Here is a 12,315-nt window from a genome sequence, read left to right as displayed (position 1 = left end):
GAGGGGAGGAGGGGAGGGGGAGGAGGAAGAAAAACAGGAAGAGGAGGAGGAAAGAAAGCCAAGTGTCATGGTGCACAGATGTCATTCCAGCACCTGGGAGGCTGAGGCAGGGGGACCTTTGAGTTCAAGGCTGGGTACACAACTAGTACAAAACCAGCCTGAACTGCATAGCAAGAACTACCCCATCTCACAAAAGGCTGTAGGGACTTGGACACACACACACACACACACACACACACACACACACACACACACAGAGGAAAGACCAAGGGCAGACTGGAGCTCTTTGCCAGTGCCCAGGAGACAAGGAAAGCTCAGAGCAGGTTCAGGCACTGCCCAGCAGGGCTGCCCGTGGCTTGCCACCATCGAAGCTGCTGCATTTGCTGCAGCCCTGGGCCAGCTCACAGCTCAGGGGACATTGTGCATCTCCATTTCACATACAAGCAAAGAAAGGCCAAGAGGAAAGGGGTCACCAAGACCTCCCGGCTGGACACCGGAGCAGGCTCTTATAGCTCAGCCCAAGCTGGCCTGGTCCCCAGGCCCCTGCAGCAGTGGGAGCTGGGTCATCTCATCTGTGCCTTCCTGGACATCACAAAGAGCCTCTGAGCCCAGCCCAGAGACTCCTTCCAGCTGAGGCACTGGGCGGGGAGAAGGGGCCGGCAGCCGCGGGCCTTGGTCATTAGCTCATCACTGCTGCAGGCAGCGACCACACTTTCCCACGCTGGTGCCAGCACCAGCCTTGTGCTGCCCCTGCTCTTCTGCTGCACCCCACGGGGGAGGCCCAGCCCTCAGCTTCCTGAGAGCCAAGTCCCAGGCAGGGGCAGAGGGGTGCTAGCTTCACCAGGAGGAAAGAGTAGGCAGCTTGTGGGCATAGAGCAGGCTGGGACTGGGAGCCAGGCCAACTGCATGCGCTTCCCTGCCCTGCCACAACATACTGTGCCCAGCTATGAGCTTGCAGCCTTATGCCAGGTGGTGTCCGTGGGTTCTGCCACCCTTGCCATGTCACCAGGTATAGTGTAGGCTGCTGAGCAGAGGCTGGAGCGTTAGAGGCCCCCTAGGGACAGTCCTACAGCTGGGCAGGACTTGCCCTGGGGTGGCCTGAGCCCGTCTCTCATTGTCTGGGCTGTGGGCAGGATAGGAGTAGCAAACGTCCTGCTACAGGGCCCCGCTGCCTGGGTCCCAGACTGGACTGTGCCATTCCACAGCAGCATAGATCCTTGAATATGCTGCTTAACCTCATCCATAAACAAGAAAAAGAAAAGTGACTCAAGGGGGGAGCATCATGTGTCTGAAATCCAGGGAAGGCACTGGGGACAGATGTGGTCAGGTGTCCAGAGGGTTCTGGACCACTGCAGCTCTTCCCTCCTGTGCGTCTGTCACTTGCCAGCTCTCTGGCTCTCGCTGCTCATATGTGACTCGAGGGCACAAACGCAGCTTGACCATGGAAGAACTGTGCCCTTTATTCCTAAAACAAGAGCATAATGTGGACCAGGGGCCCCGCTGGCTTGGGTCTTCACTCTTCCCCAGTTCCCGTCCACCTAGGCAGCCATGCAGAGCCCTTCACAGGTCGCAGAACTGTGCTGCACATCGACATGGGGCCCAAGAACAAACGCAGAGCATGGAAAAGCAGGAGAGACCCCAGGAGGATGCGCACAGGTAGACACGCACAGCTCTACCTCAAGATCAGATGAGCAGCGCTTGTGCTGAGCTCGGAGCCTGTTCTCAGGAAGCTTCTGGCTCATCTCAGTTGCCACAGTCACCCACAAAGCTGAATGTGACACAGCACCCAGCCTATAACGATGTCCCCTTGACCCATTGTGTCCCATCCTCCCTGCTCCTGAAAGTGAGATTCTTGTTAGTGGCCTTGCAAGACGAGACAGGAAATCACGGGGAGCAGCTGTGGCGCCTCCAGTGTAGACGCCACACTTCCTGGGCCCCACCCCCTCGCGCCAGGTTTAACTCCCGGCCGCGGGCAGCTGGGGCAGATGCTTATCATCTGCCTAATTGTGAAGAAGGAGAATAGCTGGATTTCAAAATAATTAGGTTGATGGTAATGAGGGCTTGATGGTTTCTCTGCAATGAGGCGGATGGACACAAACACTTTGTTCTTAACCTACACGGCCGCTAATGACCTCAGGTGGGAATAGAGCCACATGGCCTTTGGACAAGGGGAAAAATATCCTGGGAACCTCAGAGGAAAGAAATCACAGGGTGGGCTCCTCCCACAGACCTGTTACCCTGGATACCTGAGCAGCCGCTCCCTAGATGTCAACAGGAAGGATTTCAGACCGGGAAGCGGGAAGCGGCGTCCGTGGAGCCGTTTGTGCTGGGTTTGAATCTGTCTGGAGCAGCACACGTGACCTTGCTGGGCCTCCGGGCTCCACCTACAGGTCGAAGGTGGCGGTCTCAGCTGTCATCTTCAAGGGGTTGCTGTGAGTTCCAGGCCACCATGAATGTGAAATAAAGGCTCAGGGTGGAGCTGGGTCGGGCAGTGGAATCTCAGCATGCAAGTGTAAGGAAGCCAGTGAGGACAGAAGCCAGAAACGGGCAGGGTCCTTCCAGCCAGCAAAGCAGAACTGGCATCTTCAAAGGCGCAGGCGACAGACATTCTATTTCCATTGCCCGGATGCAGCTATTTAGGAATTCTTACAAAACAGAAGAGAAAAGAAACCGTCAGTCTAATTGGGGCTTGGAGGATCTGAGTGACAGTTTCACCACGGCACAGCCTTGGGCTCTGGAGAAAAGCCCTCCCCACCATGAGCCCTGGTTTCCCTCTGTAGCAAGGCAGGCTTGGGGACCTTGATACACATGACTTAGCAACAGGGACATGGCAGGCAGACAGGAACAGAGCAGGAGGCACCACGGTGAGGTAGATACCAGGAAGGGGCAGGCTTGGGGGTGGGGTGATGACCCAGGCCGCGGACAGGTCACTGTCCCAGGAAGTTTCCCAGCCAGCTCATTGCCTGACAAGTTGGTCTGCTCAGGGCCCACAGCTCACACATGCTGAGGGGCAGAGAGAAATGGTGTCCACCAGCTGCCAGGTGACTTGTTACAAGAGAAAGGAGTAGGAAGTTACACGCACCTGGAGGGCCACAGAGGACAGGACAATCCACTGCTGACTCAGTCAATAGGGCTTCCTGGAAAGCTTCAGACTGGGCCTTGAAGGATGAGCCAGTGTGGCTTGGGAATCAAGGATGAGGCTCAAGCCAGGTGGGGAGTCAGGATGAAGATACTGTTCTCTCTTTTTTTTTTGGTGGGGGAGAAGGGGTGCTAGGAATTGAACTCGCACCCAAACTTGCCAGGCAGGTGCTGTGCTGCTGAGCTACATCCCAGGCTCACGATATAGATTCTATTCTACTATGAGAAGCAGGTGGAATATCAAGGACAGACATTTCACCTGAATTCCTGCAAGAAAAACACAAGTGCTCTGCTACCTGTGGCACGAGAGAGGCTAGTTTTCTCTAACAAGTCTTGTGATCTCAGTCACTCTGATAGTCACCTCAGTTGTCCCCCTGTCCCCACACCCTCTGTCACTGTCACACCATCAATCAGCCTAGAGTCTCCTGGGAAACATCTGAGAGGAGGGCCACGGCTTGAAGGGCAGGACAGAAGCTGGGGTGGGTCAGCACCATGGACAGGGACACAGCTCACACAGGGCTTCCTTGTCCCTATACCTACCTCCTCCTCTCTTGACACTTTTGTCTTTTTGTCAAGCAAACACCAGTCTTTGCTGGAGCCTTTGCCCTTCATAGAGGCATAGAGGATTCTGTCAGGTGCCATTTTGGTCCGAATTGTGGAAACTCTAAGGAGGACTGGGTGTCCAGCCCTCTCTGTGACCCATGTCACATGTCACACACGGGAAAGCTCTGGCTCCATGTCCAGCTCCCCCTTGCCTGACTCTTCTCAGGAAAACAGAAACCCAGGCCGGGAAGATATGGGCTTTGTGGAAAGTGTTCAAAGTCCTGGGAGTGGAAGGCAGGAGGCTGGAGTTTGCAGGGACTCTGACTGTGAGTCAGGTTTTTAACTGAAGACAGGACTCCCTGGATCCCCAAGGCTTGAGTCCCCGGGCTGCTTCTTCCTGTAATCCCCCCTCCCCCGTTATAGGATGGAAACCCAAGGGGTGGGCTCTGGTTGGCTCTGGGTCCTCACTGGCTCAGGGGAACCGCTTCCCCACGGGAAGGCTGAGGTGCCTTCTGGGTCCTGAGCAGGGCCTTGACTACCTTCCCTCCATGGAAGAACGTAGGTTTACAGCTGAAAACTCAGGGTGAGCCTGGGAAAATGAGCGGAAGTGGAGGCCCCCATGCACCCGACAGATACCTATTCCAAAGTTCTTAGATGTACCATTAGGAAGCAGAGGGCTCTGTGCTGCAGTGAAGAGTCTGCCGGGAACGTGAGGCTGCTATGTGTGAGCTGTGCCTTGTGGAAGGACCACCAAGCTAGAAGAGCCCCAGAAAGGCCATCTGTGGCCATGGGAACCTCTGAAACTCTGCTGCCAGGACAGAGCTGGAGGAGAGAGCCCCTGACTGCTTGGTCTCCCCGAAGCACGGACGCTGTGACCCCAGCAGACAGCTCCTGGTCTAGAAGCCAGGGTACAAGCTGCTCACCTTGCTGGCCCTGACACCCCTGTGACTTTCCTGGTGATCCACACTCAAGTCCGCCCCCCTTGCACATCCCAGAACCTTACAGACACTGTGCCCACTCCAGCTACCCTGGCCCTCCCTCCCCAACAAGCAGCCACGTGACACTCCTGAAGTGCCCCCTCGCTTTTAATTTGGGGCACACTGCATCACTCCCAGTAAATGCTCAGTGCACGTTAGAAGCTGGCATTTTCACTGGAGCACCTACCACGTGCCAGGATGGTGTTAGACACCAGAGCTATCGTGGCAGGCCCAGGAATCCTGCGCAGTCAGCTGTCAAGAGTAACTCGTGGCCCGCATCTCACCCAACAGCTGGCGGCTCTCTGAGCTCTGGCTGCCCAGTGCAGCGGCAGACCTCACACATGGAGGAGCCACATCTTAGCTCTAAGAGAGCCACAACCGCCTTGGCACACTGCAGAGTGCTCCAGGGATGGGGACTCTGCACGGTTCGCTGTCACTGCTCTGGCTGCTCCAGTGGAACAGAACCAAGAGAAACAACAGGATGGCAGAGGCTCAGCTCCTGCCTCGACTGGCCCAAGTGAAGAGCGTCTTGGAGGCGGTAAAAAGTCCAGTCCAGCCACACTGGGCTGCGCGTTCAGCTGAGGGAAGTGAGTCACAGGGTCACACACAGAGCGGAAGAAAGGAGGAACGAGGACTGGCTGAGGATGAGTCCATAACACCAGCTCACACCGGGTGATACACAGGGTTGGAACCAGATCCACAAAGGAGCCCAGGAATCCCTGTGAAACCAGCTTTGGAACAAGAGCTGGAGGAGAGCCAGGCCTCTTCATGGGCCCTAAATTCATCAAGGAGTGTGCAAGGGGCTACAGATTAAGGACTGACAGCATTGCATGGTGGTGGGCATTGATCAAAGGGATAGGAAGCTCTAGAAGGAGAGAGAGAGAGAGAGAGAGAGAGAGAGAGAGAGAGCACAAGGATGCTTTGAAGGTTGAGGAAATACACAGATGGGGGAAGGAGAGAGAGGGGGCAGAAAGGATAAAGTCATAAGGGCTGAATCGGCAGAAAATCCCTGATAGAAAAAGGGGCTGGGGGCCAGCCAGATAGCTCAGCAAACTAAAGTGCCTGCTCAGGCAGAGTGCAGCAGCTGGGGTTTAATCCCCGGTGTGCCATGCCGGCCCCGCCTCTGGGGCACACTGAGACTTCTATTGAGACTGGGCATGGTGGCGCCACCTTCTATCCCAGTACTTGGGAGGCTGAAAACAGGAGAATCACTTCAAGTACAATCTACGTAATGAGATGCTGTAAGCCCTGTAGACCCTGTACCATATACATAAAAAATGAAAAATAAAGAAAAAGGGGCTGGAACTGAGCCACCAAGGGCCTGGTGACTACTTGGCTGTGTGGCTCTGGGGCTGTTGAGACTTACTCCACATGTTTTCATGTGTTTCAGTGAAAGTAGAAATGTAAACACATACACGATCTCATCTTCTTCCAGACCTCTCGGATCTGAAGAAACAGCCCCGTCTGGGCTCCCGCACACTCGGGGCAGCGAACAACGCTGTTCACCGTGTTGTTTTATGGCTCGTGAACTTTGCCATCCTGAGTGCAGCCATCCAGAAGTCAATAGGAGAAAAGGGACAAGCACAGTGGTGCGTGGAGGTCACTGCTGTTTCCTGCTGCATCACGAAGCCTAACTTCAAAACGCTGTGCTGACATCACGGCTGAGCCACGTGCAGACGGCGGAGGGCAGATGTGGAGAGCAGCGGCAGCACTCCTGCAGGACCAGCATTTGTTCCGGCGGGCACGCAGCCCCCGGTCTCTTGTCTTGGAATTTGTCACATTTGCAGCCGAGTGGCCTCTGCCCTTTGAACGTGAGGAAGTGAATTTTAACATGTTGCCTGTTTGCACCTAGGCCCAAGTGTCTGGAATGGAACAGATGGTCTGGCCCACGATGAGACCTCGGGGATCAGGAGCCCTGCCTCCTCATGTGAGGAATGGAAAGAAAGAGGCACATGGAGGACGCTGAGCAGCTGAGGCAAGACCCAATCCCACAGCTTCCCAGCGGCTTGGGTCAGGTCAGAAGGAACGTGCCCTTCGGGGTGCAGGAGGGGAGATGGCCACCCTGAGAGGGCACCATGGTTTTGTGAAAAGAGATGCCAGAGAAACATCTTGCTCAGCCAGCCTACAAGGCATTCCCACTCAGTGGCCATGGAAAGCCGTGCATTCAAACCTTGGGGCATGGTGGAGGACAGACACCGGAGCCCCTGCCTTCATAGAGGTCAAGCTACATGGAGGACAAACAGATCACAGAGGGCTGGAGAGGTGGCTGGGAGGTGGCCTGGTGCAGCTACAGGGACTCCCTCACTTGGGAGGGACCAGGGACTGGCTGGTCCTGGAGGTGTACAGAAGAAAGAGCCCCACCTCCAGGCTCCTCCAGGGCACTGGGGCTGGGCACAAGCTTCTCCAGACATCATGCAGCTGGATGGGACAGCTCCTGCTGTCTCCAGGGAACAGAGAGGACACTGAGGTGCAGAGGCTGGCACGAGGGAGGGCAGGATGCACCTGCCTGGCCTGGGGAAGCATCAGAGCCACAGTGAGCTGTGGAGCCTGGCAAGGCCGCCAAGGTGACCTCGGGACGCTGAGGGTACGAGGATGGTGGTCAAGGCTCTCTTGCAGTGTCCCTCGCTTGGTGGTGAGAGTGTTTAGAACATCAGCCTATACATTGCCTTTGTCAGTGTGTGCTATAGGTGCACACACGCATGTGTGTGTCATGCGTCCCTCCACATGCCGACTCCTTCCTAACATCAAAGTACTTACTCTGAGGGTTGGTAATAGAGCCCCAGAGCTGCCCTTCCTCTGCTCAAGGGCAGGACGGCATCTTCCCCAGGGCCCGCGGGCTTCCTGGAGCCTCCAGCAGAGTGAGGAGCAGCAGCCTGGGATGCCTGGGCCTTCAGAGGAGAGGCTTTCCCCCAAGCCAAGGTCTGTGACTCCAAGCACCTGTATATGGGCCTCGGGCATGGGCCTCATCTGCCTGGCGTCTCCTGGCCCTGTCCCCGGAGGAAATGGCCTCGTGAATGCGAGTGGTCCTCTTGTTCTCTCCATGGCTGGAAGGCTTCTTCCTCTCCACTTGCCAGTGTGGATGATGAAGGCGGCTCTTCTGGGGTGATGCTGTGTTGGTTGGGATATGTTCATGGAGAGGGGGCTGGTAGGCAGCTGGGTAATGGAGCCCCCATGGGAGAAGAGCTGGGGACTCTGGTGTTTTGCACCTTGTTCCTTTCGGGCCATGCCACTAATTGGAACTTGCTGTCTCATTAATGAGTTTTCTCTCCAGAGATTCCTATGGCCACTTTGACTCTAAGTCCTGGCTAATGGACTATTAAGCATCGGAGGGCCACACTGCTCTATTGCAGGACTCCCTCCTCGACACACAGTGATCCCCAATTAACCCAAGGCTTGGCAATGGGGTGGCAGGCAACTCCCAGTCTGGCCCTGGGGAAGAGGCTAAATTGGTCCAAAGTCATTATGCTCCTTCCCTGGGAAAGGCCAGTGTGGCTACCAGCTGAGCAGTGGGCACCAGACTCCTGGCCAGGAACCGGCTGGCACCCCCATGATGTCCTAGCTCCCCATCAAGTCACAGGGAGCCTGGCCGTGATCCCAGCGCCCAAGCCCTCCAGCCCCAAGTCTGGATGACCTGGAAAATGAGTCCACCATATGAGCAGAGTCAGTGCAAAAGGTCATCCTCAGAGCTTCCCTGGGGAGATGCACACGAGTGTCCCTCCTGCCAGGGGGGCCAGGGTCTCTTCTGCAGGGCCACCTTGTCTACCCTGAGCACAGCCTGCTCAGATTCAGAACACTTCTCCATGTACCAAGATTCAGATCCCTCGCCAGGCCACGATATCACCACACCCTTGAGAACAACACCTCCCACTAAGCCTTCTGCCCCTGAAATTCACCTTGGCATTGGGGTTATGCGCCCCCATCCTGTTCACACGATCACACCATACTGTGACCCCTGTCCCCACTGTGCAGACCCAAATCCTTGGTATCCACATCTCTCCAACAAGATCGGGGTCTCCCGGCCTCGTACCATGGACACTTGGAGCCTGTTAAGTCTGCTATGAGGTGACTTCTGCACACTGTGACAACCAGGGATGCCCTGGACATTGTGAGACATCCCTTGGAAGGCATAGCAGCCTCCTGTTGACCACAGGGACAGAGCAGAAGTTCAGGAAGGGACACTTTTCATAAGTGTACCATGGCCACTGGGGACAGTGACCAGGAGGGGTGAAGGCCCACCAGAGGCTGCCTGAGCCCGCTCCAACCCCGAAGCCATCCACAGCCCCTCAGGGGGTGATGCCAGCAGAGGCGCTGGAGTCCCAGGCACTTGTCTCAGCTGCCTCCCTGACACTCTAAGCACCGCCCCCACCCCCTGATGTCTGACCACTGCCTGCTAGTCCCAGGGGCTCTGCCTGGCTCCAAGCCTCTGCTGGCAGCCATCCCTCCCGCCTGTCCCCAGATCAAGTCTTCTTCCTCCACTCGGCTGTCACGCAGTGACAAGGCTTCACTGCCCCTGCAGCACCCCTGAGCCCAGAACAGCACCATCATCCCTTGGCGGAACAAGAGAGATGGCGTTTTTGCAGGGGTGCGGGTGTCTGTACCATGGCAGCCCGGGATCGCTGGACGCTGTGCACCTAGGAGTTCCCTGGCCTGGGTCCACATTGCCCTGCCTCTCGGGCCAAAGGCAGAAGGCCCTCCCTTGTCCCCTCCACCTCCAGAATGCCAGGGAGAGAGGCCAGAGGAGAAAACCCCCATGGGCCCCACCTCTGTCTCACCTCGCCACAAAAGCAAAGCAGTGATTGCTGAAAAATACAAAGGAAATTGCTTCCTAGAGGAAAAAAGATGTAATCATCTCTTTAGCAGAAAAAAAAAAAATACAGTTCCTTAGAAACACAGCCATACCCTGTGCATGGTCTGTTTAAATGCATTTTATTAAGATTTATCCCACTTAATGATTACTGAAAGAACCGCTACATAAACAATACCGCGTCCATGCAAGAGGGCTGGGTTAGTTCTAATTCAAGGCAGCGCACACCCGCTCCTCCGCCTTGATGAGACTTACGTTCGTTGATGTGGCAGCGCTCAATTAATGTCAGGCCTTATGGATTTCAATCTGGCTCGAAATATATTTAAACAAATGAAGTAGATACAAATGTTGGCTCTTTGGCCAGCCAGAACTAAAAAATCCATTTTCTATCCCATTTATAATAAGAACTAATTTGAATGTAATTTATCTAAAGCACAATGTTTCCCAATTTTTCCATGCAACCATTACTTATAGTTTAAGTAATAGTGATATCCACGGATCTTAGTGCACTTAATTGAAAATGTGTGGTATTAAAATATACGGCTTAATCCTTCAAAAATAAAAGCATTATCTTAAAGAATAATTGAATGCTCAGACTCAGAACAAGAGAGAACGAGGGGAAGAGCTTTTTTATAGGGGAAAAAAAATGCTCCCTTTACATACAGCGCTTCGCTCCCCGTACATGGTATCAGAATTATGTCAGAGTGAAATTAGCCAACCCTCGACCCACTATTTCAATTCAGATTACCACCGCCTCTCATCCGAGTGTCAGACTTGGCACCGGAGTCAAATCCGTCTGCTGAGGAGTGACATGTCAAGGGTGACAGTGACAAATTGTCACTAAGTGAGGAATAACACATGACAGGGCATGTGTCCATAATGAGGTGTATGCATGCCAGGCAGCCTGGGGACGCGCGCGGCCGAGGGCGAGTGCTGGAAGCGCTCCTGGCGCGGGCTTCTCATTAGGGCCCGCGCCTCAGCGCGAGAGGCTCTCGGGCATTAAAATAAATCAATAATAAATAAGTTCCTAAATGAACAACACATGGACAAAGCCCCACTCTGTATTTCTTTTTTAAAAAAAATGGAAATTTAAATGTTTGTGGGTTGTTGGGGTTTTTTTGTTTTTGTTTTGTTTTGTTTGAGGGCTTTAAAATAAAGTAAAGCCCTTCCAACGTGACTTCTAAGAGTCGGGGTCGGCTTATTTTTATTTCTCCCTTGAACTTCACCAAGATCAGGGAAACACAAACTCTGCGATGAAATAAATTTTCCTCCACATGTTTGCACAAATATTTTTATGAGCGCTTTGAGAGAAGGTCCAATTTACGAAGCGGAGGCCACCAGAGATATCTCACACAGGCACCAAAAGAGAGGATTTCTTATTAGTCTCCAGAGCAAATGACTGCATTTCTACTCCAAGAAAAATACTAACTGTGGGCTGGGAGGGGCGTAAAGGCAGGTAGAAGATATTATTGTGAAAATTTAACTCAAGAGGCCACAAAGCAGGAAATATTAAGAATGGGAGATACAGCCCCTATTGTTTGATTTTTTATTTCATTGTGCTGTCTTTAATTTCCCACATGAAATCTCTAGAATTGTTAGCTATTTCCATGAACAGTGATGTTTTCATACCAAATCACATGTGTGCATAAAGAACGGCTCTAGATTGGATGGATGCATAGTTGGGTGGATGGGGGCTGGACAGATGACTGGCTGGATGGGTTGGGTGAGAAAGGTGGACAGATGAATGGACGGATGAGGGTGGAAAGGTGAATGGATGGATGAATGGGTATGGAAAGATGGGTGGATAGATGGATGGATGGATGGATGGATGGATGGATGGATGGATGGATAGATGGGTGGGTGGGTGTGGATGGATGCGTGGATGGGTGGGTGGGTAGATGATAAGTGAATGAGAGGAACAAGATGGGTGGAGGGTAGACGGATGGATGGAAAAATGGGTGAATGGACACAGAAGGCAATCCAAGAGTGATGGCTCTCAGGCATTGCTGGGCAGACTGGGGAACAACATTAGCTGTTTAGACCGAGTCCAAGGTAGGTTTGAAGTTGAGAATGACAGCCATGTTGAAGGGTGTCCTCCTCCTGAGTGAGACAGAGGAAGTGGAAGTAGAGCAGAGGACAACATCCACGGGTGAGACCAGAGGTCTAAGAGGGAGTGTTGGAAGAGGCGGCATGCTCCAGACAGGTCTGGGGAGCGCCAGAAGTAAGGAGTCGGCAGGCGTCGGCTGGGTGGAGCATAAGGTGGAGAAGGAATTCTGCACAATTCCCAGGTTTTCTGGGGGGAAACTACTGGCTGAAATAGCAAAACAGAGAGAGCGCGAGGGACTGACGTGCTGACCACGTACATGAGCAGGCTGAAAGATCGGGAACACGTCTAGATGTGGAGCCCTACACAGCTGGTGGGAAGCGAAACTGAGAGGTGGCAAGGGACAGCTCTGCAACCAAGGGCTGCATTTCAACCAAACTGGAGGGGACTTTCGGGTTGCAGTTACGTATTTTCATAGTGTACATTTTTAACTGTAGGCCTATTCCTCTCTTAATAAAAATATCACAGGTTAGATTGCATGGTATATGTGTCTAATCCTAGCCCTGAGGGAGGCTGAGGCAGGAGAACCACAATTCAAACCAAATCTGGGGAACTTAGTGATTCAATAGGAATCTGTCTCAAAATTTAAAAGGAGGGCCAGCCAGAGAGCTCAGAGGATTAAAAAGCCTCCTTAGGCAGATGCAGGGACCGTTCAACCCCCCGGTGTGCCACGATGGCCCCGTCCCCAGGGCACGCTGAGACAGTGAATGAGACTGGGTGTGGTGGCACATCTGTAATCCTAGCGCTTG

The sequence above is a fragment of the Octodon degus genome, unplaced genomic scaffold (genome assembly GCF_000260255.1).
Source record: "Octodon degus isolate 3935 unplaced genomic scaffold, OctDeg1.0 scaffold00070, whole genome shotgun sequence".
NCBI classification, from domain to species: domain Eukaryota; kingdom Metazoa; phylum Chordata; class Mammalia; order Rodentia; family Octodontidae; genus Octodon; species Octodon degus.
Note: the sequence above shows the minus strand (reverse complement) of the source record.